The 10024-nt window shown below is 43.3% G+C and overlaps 1 protein-coding gene and 1 pseudogene across 1 annotated transcript in view; one reads left to right on the top strand and one right to left on the bottom strand.

Moving 5' to 3' along the window:
• Nucleotides 1-10024, bottom strand: part of NRXN3 (neurexin 3) — a 1427156-nt gene that overhangs the window by 1133527 nt on the left and 283605 nt on the right. The gene's annotated exons all lie outside the window — the stretch shown is intronic.
• On the top strand, nucleotides 8057-8172 carry LOC111737909 (annotated as a pseudogene).

The raw sequence follows: 10024 nt of genomic DNA, 5'->3' as shown, positions 1-10024 counted from the left end.
ACAAACCCTGTCCTTGACACTGTGAGGAGGTACTCCATTGCTGGCTTTCTCCTCACATTGCCATGTGCCTCTAGCTCATCTCCTCCTTTGGCTCTATCATCCACCACCCTCCCCGCTCCCAAGTGTATTAATTGTACATTGAAACAGCCATGTGTATCTCACTGTGGTCTTCAACAATCGCTAGAAATCTAAGTTTGGACACGGTTGGCAATGGCGCTAGGGAGCTAGTGATTATTTTAGCTAGAGAAGTAAAGTGGATAAGGCTGACTTTACCCTAAGAAAAATAGATATTAACTGAACTATTTTTATCGAAAACTATTTATTCTGTTCTAGGAACATGTTTGTTTAAACTGGCTCTGAGCACTTTGCCATCAAGAATCAGCCAGTAAGGTACCTTAAGTAAGTCATACTAGTAGATGGAGCCCAGGTGCACAAATCTGTGCCAGGAGGGTATGTGTCTGTTTACAAGTGGGATCCTGTGCTAATAGTGACAATTGTATTATGCTCGAATCCTAGTATAAACAATCATGAGTCACTGGAGTTCATCTAGGCTCAGAAAACCTAGACTTTCACTGAGGTGTCTGTCTGAATTCTGTAACAGGCTGTCAGTGTCCCTTGAGCAAAAACTCAGCTTCCAGGGCAGTCTTTCTCTGCAAACCAACTTTCATGGAGGAAAACAAACACCATGGGAGTATTGAGAAAGAGTCCCTATAGATGCTTATTTTTTAGGGGCTTAGATTCCTACTCCTATTGCTTGGTGAAGCAGCCTTAAGTCCCAATCTCTTTGTCCCCACTGGCTTATTTCCATTTCTGAGTGACTGTAGCCCCTGTAATCCAAGAAGGCTTACAGAAAGCTCTAAGTGGGTTAAAGGTAGTAATTCAGCAACAGCAACATGTTTCCAGGCCCCAGAAGCCTCAGTTTAACATGTGACTTTGGCTGAGAACAACACGCCCAAGATGCCAACATCTCCATGGTGTTCTCCGGGTCAATGGCTCTTCGAAGTAGGTCTCTCTCTTCCTCACCACCACAGTAATATTTGAGCCAATCCCTACTCTCCAGAGGAATAACTTAAAGTTTTCTTTTTCTTTTTGAATATCTTAGAAACAGAGCTTGGATGAAAAGGAAATAAGACGAAGAGCAAACAGGAAATAAACCAAAGACTCATTTCCAAGCAGACCAACCCATCATTTCCACAGACAGAGGTCCATACCCTGGTCTCCTAAACAATCTCATTTTTCAGAATCACTCTAGTGCAGGTGAGCTCCAGGGAAGAACACTCTGTCATAGTGACCCATCCTCAATTGTCTCGCAGCAAGAAATTTAATCAATTTAGATGTCCCCATAAAGCTTATCTGATTCTATTCTAAATCTGCAGAGTTTACCTTTGTATGTGCTAAATAATTAATGTAATTACATTGAATCCGTGTGCTATCTATCATAAATTATGTGCCCAGAACTCATGATGTACCTGCTTGGGAGCCTTAATGTGATTTAACAGATAAAATCCACTATTTACCTGAATCATTTGTCAAATTTTGAAGCCATGATAATTTATGCACCCAGACTTGATATGCACACTATATTCACGCAGCTGCTCAGACAACTCAATCAGTTTTTTAAATACTCTTAATTTCCCTATGAACCCACAAAAAGCAAAGTACTCTAAAAAAAAACTAAATGAAACCAAACCGAACCTCCAATGCCTCTTGGAAACAATCAAACAAAAGACAGCTGGGCCCCAGGGGTCTTGTGTGGCATTGTCTCACAGGAGCATTAAACCAGCATCAGCAGAACTGGGCTGCGGTCACAGTTTCACTAATTTATCTGTAGGCTAGAAGGCAAGACATCTAACTTCTCTCTGTTTCTGTACACAATGTTAAAATTCTTTTTTATTTGCCCATAATTCCTCTATAAAGATATATACTAAGATATTAATGGTGGTTAATACCTGCCAGTCTTTTCTCCAGGCAAATTTTTATCTACGTGCCCTCTCTCATGTCTTTATCCACACACATACCCATATTAATAGTCATATCCATGAGGCAATAGTGTTTAAAAAAACAAGACTGAATTCTTAGCTGTTTCTTAGCTCTTTTCTGTCCCTAAAAAATTCTGAGATTCCGGAAATAATGAGGACTAGCAATTGCCCCACGGTTGGTGTAGGTGGTAGAGTTTAAAGTTACGTAGTAGAAGCCCACTGACTCAGAACGGTTAGGAGTCGTTTTCTCTGGATGGTATGCTTATGGGAGATTTTTGTATTTTTTATTTTGTTTATGTGCCGTTTCTACAGTAAAGGTGTATTTTTTAAAAGTACTGTTGAAAATTAAGAAGAAAGCCCTCAGCAGACAAGGCCACTGGTGTTGTTCATGGCACCACGAGGGAAGAATTGAGATGGATATATGGGGACTGATACTGATCCAAAGACAACGCCACAGAGATGGCAGGGCAGAGGAGGAGACAAACGCTAGCAGAAAAGGTCCGATCAGGGCGAGCACTGCTCTTTCACCTGCCTCTCTCTATCTCCTCCGTTTTAATTTGGGACAGGGAGAAAAAGGACAGCTGCATTATTAATGCATTAATTATGATAATATTCTGTGCGCGACTAATACATGTCAAACCATCCTTATGCCAAATTGAAAACTGACATTTTTACTTCATGAATATTGCTCCATCAGTGACATTTATTGTACGTTCCCAATCTTGCTACAGTGAATGTCAGGTCAACTATCAAGCGTTTGCTTTCCTTCCACTTTATTTCCTATTTTAAAGCAGTAAGCTGTCACTGCTAATTGGGATGCAAAGTCAGATTGCACTCGGAGAATCTGAGGCCTCTTGCTTCCTGTACATCTTGCTTTGGTCCCTAGAAAACTATTCTGCACCAGTGCTGCTTATCTATTTTTGTCTCCTTCTTTATCCTACTCACACCTGAAAACACCCCAGTGTGCCCTCTCTCTATTTTTTTGTTTCTCTTTTCTTCAGAGCACTCATCGTTATCTAGAATATGGCATATTTATCTATTTTCTTGATTGCCAGTCACTCTCCAGTAGAATATGAACTCTCTGAGAGCAGGAAGTTTTATCTTCTGCTATATTCCCAGCACCTAGGACAATCCTAGCACAGTGTAGGTCTTCGATAAATATCTGTTGAGAATACATGAGCCACTCTGCATAAGTAGACGTCTTGGAACCCCCAGACATGAAGTGTTCTAGCAAAAAATGTTAGCCCATTTAAATCATACCAGTTATTAGTGGCCTACGGAATAAAAAAATTTTAAAAAGCTGTATATTCTGGTACTCATTTTGCATCTCTCATTTCATGTTCACTCTGAAAATCCTCAAGTGTACTCCCCCGTCCCACCGTGTGTCTATTATACTACTGTCCCATAATCACTCATTGCTCACCCAGTCTCAACGGCCATATTTCCTAGAAATTTTCACCAACTTCGATCTACACAGTTCCTAAAGCAACCACCAAGCATTTATTCATTATCTACTATATTTTCATCCCTGGACTACGGAGTATCAAAGAAGAAAAAGCATCACCTCTGATGGCAAAAAAGTAAAATATAATTGGAAGAAAAGAGAACTCTGGCTATAGTGGCATCTGGAAGTTCTGCTATAATTTTAAACTGGCTCTTCTCCAAACTGAACTTATTCTGTATCTGCCAAACCTTCTCTTTCCCTATGAAAATGGCATGTCATCAATAACATTAATTATATTAATGAAAGCATGAGTCATTATTAGTAAATAACATTATTGATGCTCACATTGATTATAATCATAGCAATCATCGAAAAGATAAATCATGACTTTTTACCAATAAGGAAATCAAAAAGAAAATGCAAAATGTTTGTGTTGGTTTAAGAAATAAAGAATGTATGTGTGTACATGTGCATAGTAAATTTGTGTTTGGTGAATAAACATACAATAATGGCAAACTGCATAAGATAATTCATGGCAAGCAGTTACTAAGTGCCTGAGGCTGAAGGAATTTAGTAGCACTCAAAAGGGAGATTAAACAGGCCGGGCTACTGGGTGCCTCGTACTGTGCCAGAAGTTATAGAAGATACATAAAAAAAAAAAAAAGACAATTTCTTGCTATACCCTCACCCCCAACTGAGCTGGGAAGCCACATGGCACTATTTCTATTACTTTAAGAAATAGTATTCTTCCTATCAAAAAGACATCATATTTTTAAAATAAACCATTTATTTAAAGAACTGTCCTTTATATTGAAATGTCCCTTTTATAATACAGTGGCAATACTAGTTAAAATGTCTCTTTTATAATACAGTGGCAATAGTAGTAGATGAAACATTAAAAAAAAAAATAGTTCACAATATCATGTTAGTTACCACAATTCATTCTAAAATATTATTTTGAAACTCAAAAGTTAGGCAATCGTGACTCCTGACCAATAACAGTGGGATTGCAACCATAGGAGAAGGTATCCGCTAACGATCTTAGAAAATGGGTGTGAGCGTCCTGTAACCAAGTCCTAATATGTTACATTATTAAATGTAGAGAGAGAAATGAAGACAGCACCCAAACAGCACACATGCCCTCTAGGACAATTAGAAGTCTCCACAACATAAAATAGCCATGTAAACCTCCTAGATGAGTCGACTCCAAAGGGCTGTATTTCAGCTCCATATTCAGAGGACAGCCCATCACGGCCTCTGGAAAGTGAACGCACCAGACATTTCCCTGTGCAGCCAGCCAGGGCCCTGGCATCTAGACACATTAAAGGTAGACAGGATCTCTAGACCACGCTACCTAGCGGCCGCGAGACGACCAGCTACCTTGCACGTGCGTGGCTTTCTGACTGACATGCAGAAGAAGGGCAAGCAAGAGAGAAGGGGAGAGGGAGAGTCAGCCCGGGACTGAAGGGACTGAACGGGCAGGAGGAGAGGAGCGGCAGGAAAGGAAGTGCAGTCACCGGCAGCTCCGCATCGTGTCAGTAGAAGCGCCAGATGTGAACTGTAATTACTTTTCCCGCCCCCCAACGCTGTTCATGTTTTACAAACCAGTACTGACACTTGAACAAAGAGCCCTGAAAAAGCAGGCAGGAGCCAGGTGCTCTACCCAGAGCCTTCTTCAAAGAGCGGAGGAGACCGTGGTGGCAGCTTCCCAATAAACGCACTGCGAGGAGCAAGTGCATAGGTTTGGCAGTATATGTACTCACTGAGCATAAGGAATATTTCATTGTGAACCCTTCGGTCACAGTGTTTGGGAGCTGGTAACTCGGTGGGTTATTTGAGAGAGGAGAGAAGACGGAAGCTTTATAAGAGCAGCCAAGACGCTGCAGCATACCCCGGTTCCAGTACAGACCCCACATGGGTTCGTTTGAGCCCTCGAGGAAATCTCGAGACCAGTGTGGGCATGCACTTTATGTTGTATAATCATGTGTGTTTGTGTGAGATAATGAGGGTCCCACCCCCCTTTGCACCTCTAACCCTGTTCAACGCCCAAATCAAAAGCTATGGTATTCTTAAATATCAATGTCTAACATCTAGAAAATGCTGAATGCTTGTTGAGTTGAAAAGACTTGAAATGGAGGAGACCACAGCCAAGCTGTACTCCAGACACAATCCTATTTCATAAACTTTTCTTGCTTCTCCACTCATTTGGGGGTACATACCTTGCCAACAAAATGGACACGTATCCCTGAAAAGCAACTAACACTGCACACAAAACCGAAAACTCATTTTTGTCTTCTAAGTTCAAAGATAAAATCAGGTCTCCAATCATCAGACTTCAGTCGATTTTACCTCCTAAATATTTCTTCCTCTCTCATCTCCATCCTCATGTCCTCAAATAACTGCCCCTCATTAGTCTCCCTGCCTTGACTCACTCGTCCTCCAATCCAGGCTCCAGAGGGTGGTCAGTTATCTTAAAAAGTTTACTGTTCGGAAACCATCACTGGCTTGGCATCATTCACCGGGCGAAGTGAAAAAAAGGATTTGATGAAAGAGCTTGAGAACCATAAATGGAAGATGAACGAAAAGGCCAGCAGACTGCCACAATAGCAAGGATGACATCCCAGGAACAGCCTGATGGGGGCCCCTGTTGCTGGCACCGCCACCACGGGGGGCCCAGATGGGCTGCTGCTCCCACCCCTGCCATCACCAAAGTGAGTTCTTCCTTCCGCCCGCTGGGCCTGGCTCACATGATTTTCTGAAGTTGGGGAAAGTGAAATTAGGCTTTGGGGTTTCAGTAACAGAAGGAGGGTCCCATCTCCCTTTCACACTCACCTTGGTAAACTGCTCAAACACAGAAAGGGGGCTCGGCTACCAGGCAGTTTCAAAAAATCACAAATACAATCACTAAATCAAATTGTAAGTTATCCTTTGTCTGCCTGCCTATCTCTCAGAACATGGTAAGCACAGCAAGGGTCCACTCCCACTCAGCCCTGTTCCCTAGCCCTCAACACAGCGCTTGACCAGACACAGAGGAAGGAAGACCTGACTGCCTCTTTCTGTCGGGGTTTTATAAGCTAGAAGGCTGGATGGATGCTGCTGGAGAACTGCTTGGTTACTCAAAGTTGAACAGGCTTAAATTTAGGATTAGAACTTGGAACCAAAATTAACTTGACAGTATTTCCTATCTGAGCTTCGAGCTGAACCAAAGAAGCCCTACAACTTAAAAAAAAAAAAAAAAAAAAACCCTCCAAATAGGTAGAACGGCTCCAAGAAAAATCATCTTACTTTACACAGCATCCACTATGTGCCAGGTAGTCTACATATGGTAGGCAATTCATTTAATGCTGATGAACACGGTTATGGGCTGAAAGTTTTATACTCCCCAAAATTCATGTTGAAATCCCGACCCCCAACATGATGACAGTAGGAGATGGGGCCCTTGGGAGGTAATCAGGCCATGAGAATAAGCCCTCGTGGATGGAATTAGTGTCCTTATAAAAAGAAACATAAGAGAAATGATTTTTCTCTCAGCCGTGTGAGGGTACCTGACCTGCCAGCACCTTGATCTTGAACTTCAAAATTGTAGGAAATCAATGCTTTTTGTTTAGGCCACAAAGTCTATGGTATTCTGCTAGACATCTTGAATGAACTAAGAGAAATCCTTTGAAGTAGATACTATCCCCATTTTCAGATGAGGAAACCTACAGCATGTGGAAATGGAGAAAGTGTTAAAACTGCAAAGTCACAGGTCCCACCCAAACCTACTGAATCAGAATGTCCAGTGGCGGGGCCCAGCCACCTATCACAACAAGCTCTGCCAGTATTTCTTATGCCCACTAAAGTTTGAGAACTACTTCTCTAGAGCAGTTTTTCCAGAAATGTGGTACATTTTCCCTCAAGGGTGCCACATGGATGAACTTTTTAAAAGTTTTAGCGGTTCAGTATTCATTTTATTATGTATTGGGTAAATAACCCAACTAACACATTAAACCCATGATTTCGCAGACATACTGCTTAAGAAGATGTCAAATCTGCATAAGTCAAACAAGAGATTGTTAAAAAAAAAAACAAACATACAGTTATACGAAGTTACAGTAAAAACAGTGAACCTGATACATAAATTACTAACAGTTGGGATACACTTCATACCTCCAGTCCCAGTTGTAAACTAGGATGAGAACATAAGCCCCACTTTTGACTGAACTTCTAGGATCCTCTGCCCTTTCTAAAATCTCCTCTACCCAGTACCTAAATTTAGCATTGAAGCCTTTTCCTATGTCCTTCAATCCTAATTAAAATCGAGACAGAGAGGTTTGTAGTTCTATCTTCTCTGATAGGATGAGAGCTTGAAAATCCTGAATGAAAGGTACGAGGGAGGAGGAAAGACTAGAAAAGTGGAAAAGGGCTCAGAATTGGAAAGCTGCAGGTGACAAAGACAAAGTCTGCCATCTTCCCCAATTATTGGTCCCAGTGTCACTCACCACCCATCCCTGGGCACTGTTGGCTAAAGGAGCTCAAAGCTGGTAATTTAAAATGGGAAGGGGTGGACATGGTTCCATAGTGCGGCGGTGAGCACATCGGCTTTACATGCAGAAGGTCCTGGGTTTGTGCCCCAGTGGAGCCACGGTCCATGGTCTATGGCCATGCTATCCTGAACAAGCCTGATATCTGATTTCGGAAGCTAAGCAGGGTAGGGCCTGGTTAGCACTTGGATGGGAGACCACCTAGGAAGACCAGGTGCTGTAGGCATAAATAATGATAATAAATTAATTTTTAAAATGGGAAGGGGTGTTCAGAGCCAACATCATAATTTTTCTACTATTACTAATAACGCTTATTATTATTATTCATGATAAAGCCTTTAAACCCTACTCAATAGGAGGTTTAACAAGCCCATTAAGAACAGGAAACCTTCTTCCAGCTTGGCACTGTTTGTGCACATCACTAGGAGACACTCGCTGGCCAGGGGAGCCCCATTAGCTCTAACCAAGAGCTTTGGCAGGAGTTCATGGAAGGAAAGTCGATCCTTCAAGTAGAATTAGTGCGTGGTCAGTGAGGTCACGATCCCCACCTGGCTGGGCTGTACTCTCAGCCAAAGATCCAGAGGTGCACCAGGATCACTCCACAATAGTGCTGGAGACAGGGATCTTGCCGTTCCTCTACCTTCTGAAGCCAACTGGGCACAGTCTACCAGCACGGCCAGCTATGGGGAAAGCTGAGAATAAAAGCCAGCTTCCTGTGCACTCACAAGCCCCACTCTGTAATGGCTCCTTTAGAACCAAGAGGCTACTTCTAGACCCATTCTTCTACGGTCCCCTTACGACTCAGCTTTCTTGTCTCCCTCCCTCAAGAAAGGACCGTGCCTAGCTAATCCAGTAAGCAAAGTCACCGACAGCATTTAAGGGCCACCCACGGTGGAGAGCCTCAATACACAATGTCTGACCCAGGTAAGGAGGAGCCAACACTCATGTCCCCCAGGAATGCTCCTCATGAACAGGGAACTGGAAGGATTCGAAGCCATGAACCCAATGAAAGACCTGTGCCCAGATGAGACCACTCAGGAAATATTTTCACACAAGGGGATTTCCGGATCTTTCAGTCCACCCCCACCTCCCACTCCCAGCCCCCACGCCAAATCACACCCGAGACACAGATTGGACTTGGTCTGCATTAAGGCTGATTTCCCGGTACAGAGCTCAGCACTTCCCACTCGGAGTGCCGCTTTCTGCCCAGCAGAGGGCAGCAGCTGTCAGTGGCTGGAGCCACTGATGTGCAGCCATCTCAAAGGCACATAGTAAAATGGGAGGAGAAGGAAGGAAGGAAGGACGGTGGAGGCAGGGAGGGAGCAAAGAGAGCTCGCCACTCCATCACTTTGCTGTCAGCTCGCACTTCAGGTAGAGAGTCTGGTTTTCCAGCCAGTGCTCCCCATAACCTAGCGCTTTCTGGCTGGTCTGTTCCACCCTGAACGTCCAGTTTGGAAGGCTTTGGGTTATTAATCTGACCCAGCGAGCAAGCACCAGCACACTTAAACCTCTTAGCTTTCCCTTACTCAGCTGCTGATGCCACATGGAAAACCTGAAGAAAAAGAAAAGGAGAAAAAAGGCCCAGTGACATTTTAGTCAGAGGTAGTTCTGCTTCCACAGCAGAAATTTTCTGCATCCATTTCCTTTCACCAATGGAGACATTCACATGAAAACAGGGCTGAGGACCCGGAGAGTCCCTGGACCTAACTGAGGTCATTGTCCTTGCCTGGCTGCCTCCAAAGCCAGCAGCAGCGTAAGATCAGTCAGGGGCATCTGGTCTTTACAGTGTCCGTTCACAGGAAGCAGGCGTAGTAGCACAGGCTTCCACGATAATTTTGGAGGGACAAGGAAACTGCATACAATTGATCAACCAAGAAACAAAACGTCTTCGTTGAGGCAGAACTTTCAGGGAGTGGCAGGAGCAAAGGCAGAGTGTTCTAAAACGTTTAAGGGGTAGAATCTGCTGAAGCATTCGAGGCACGCGCAGGGTCAAATTTTTTCCATACACTTAGCCTCCGATCTTACCTGACCTAATTGTTACTGCTGAACTTTCAGATGTAATTGCTAGGCTATAATCC

This window comes from Pteropus vampyrus, unplaced genomic scaffold (assembly GCF_000151845.1).
Source record: "Pteropus vampyrus isolate Shadow unplaced genomic scaffold, Pvam_2.0 Scaffold32, whole genome shotgun sequence".
In the NCBI taxonomy this organism is placed as follows: Eukaryota; Metazoa; Chordata; class Mammalia; order Chiroptera; family Pteropodidae; genus Pteropus; species Pteropus vampyrus.
Note: the sequence above shows the minus strand (reverse complement) of the source record. Positions and strands in the feature narration are given on the sequence as shown.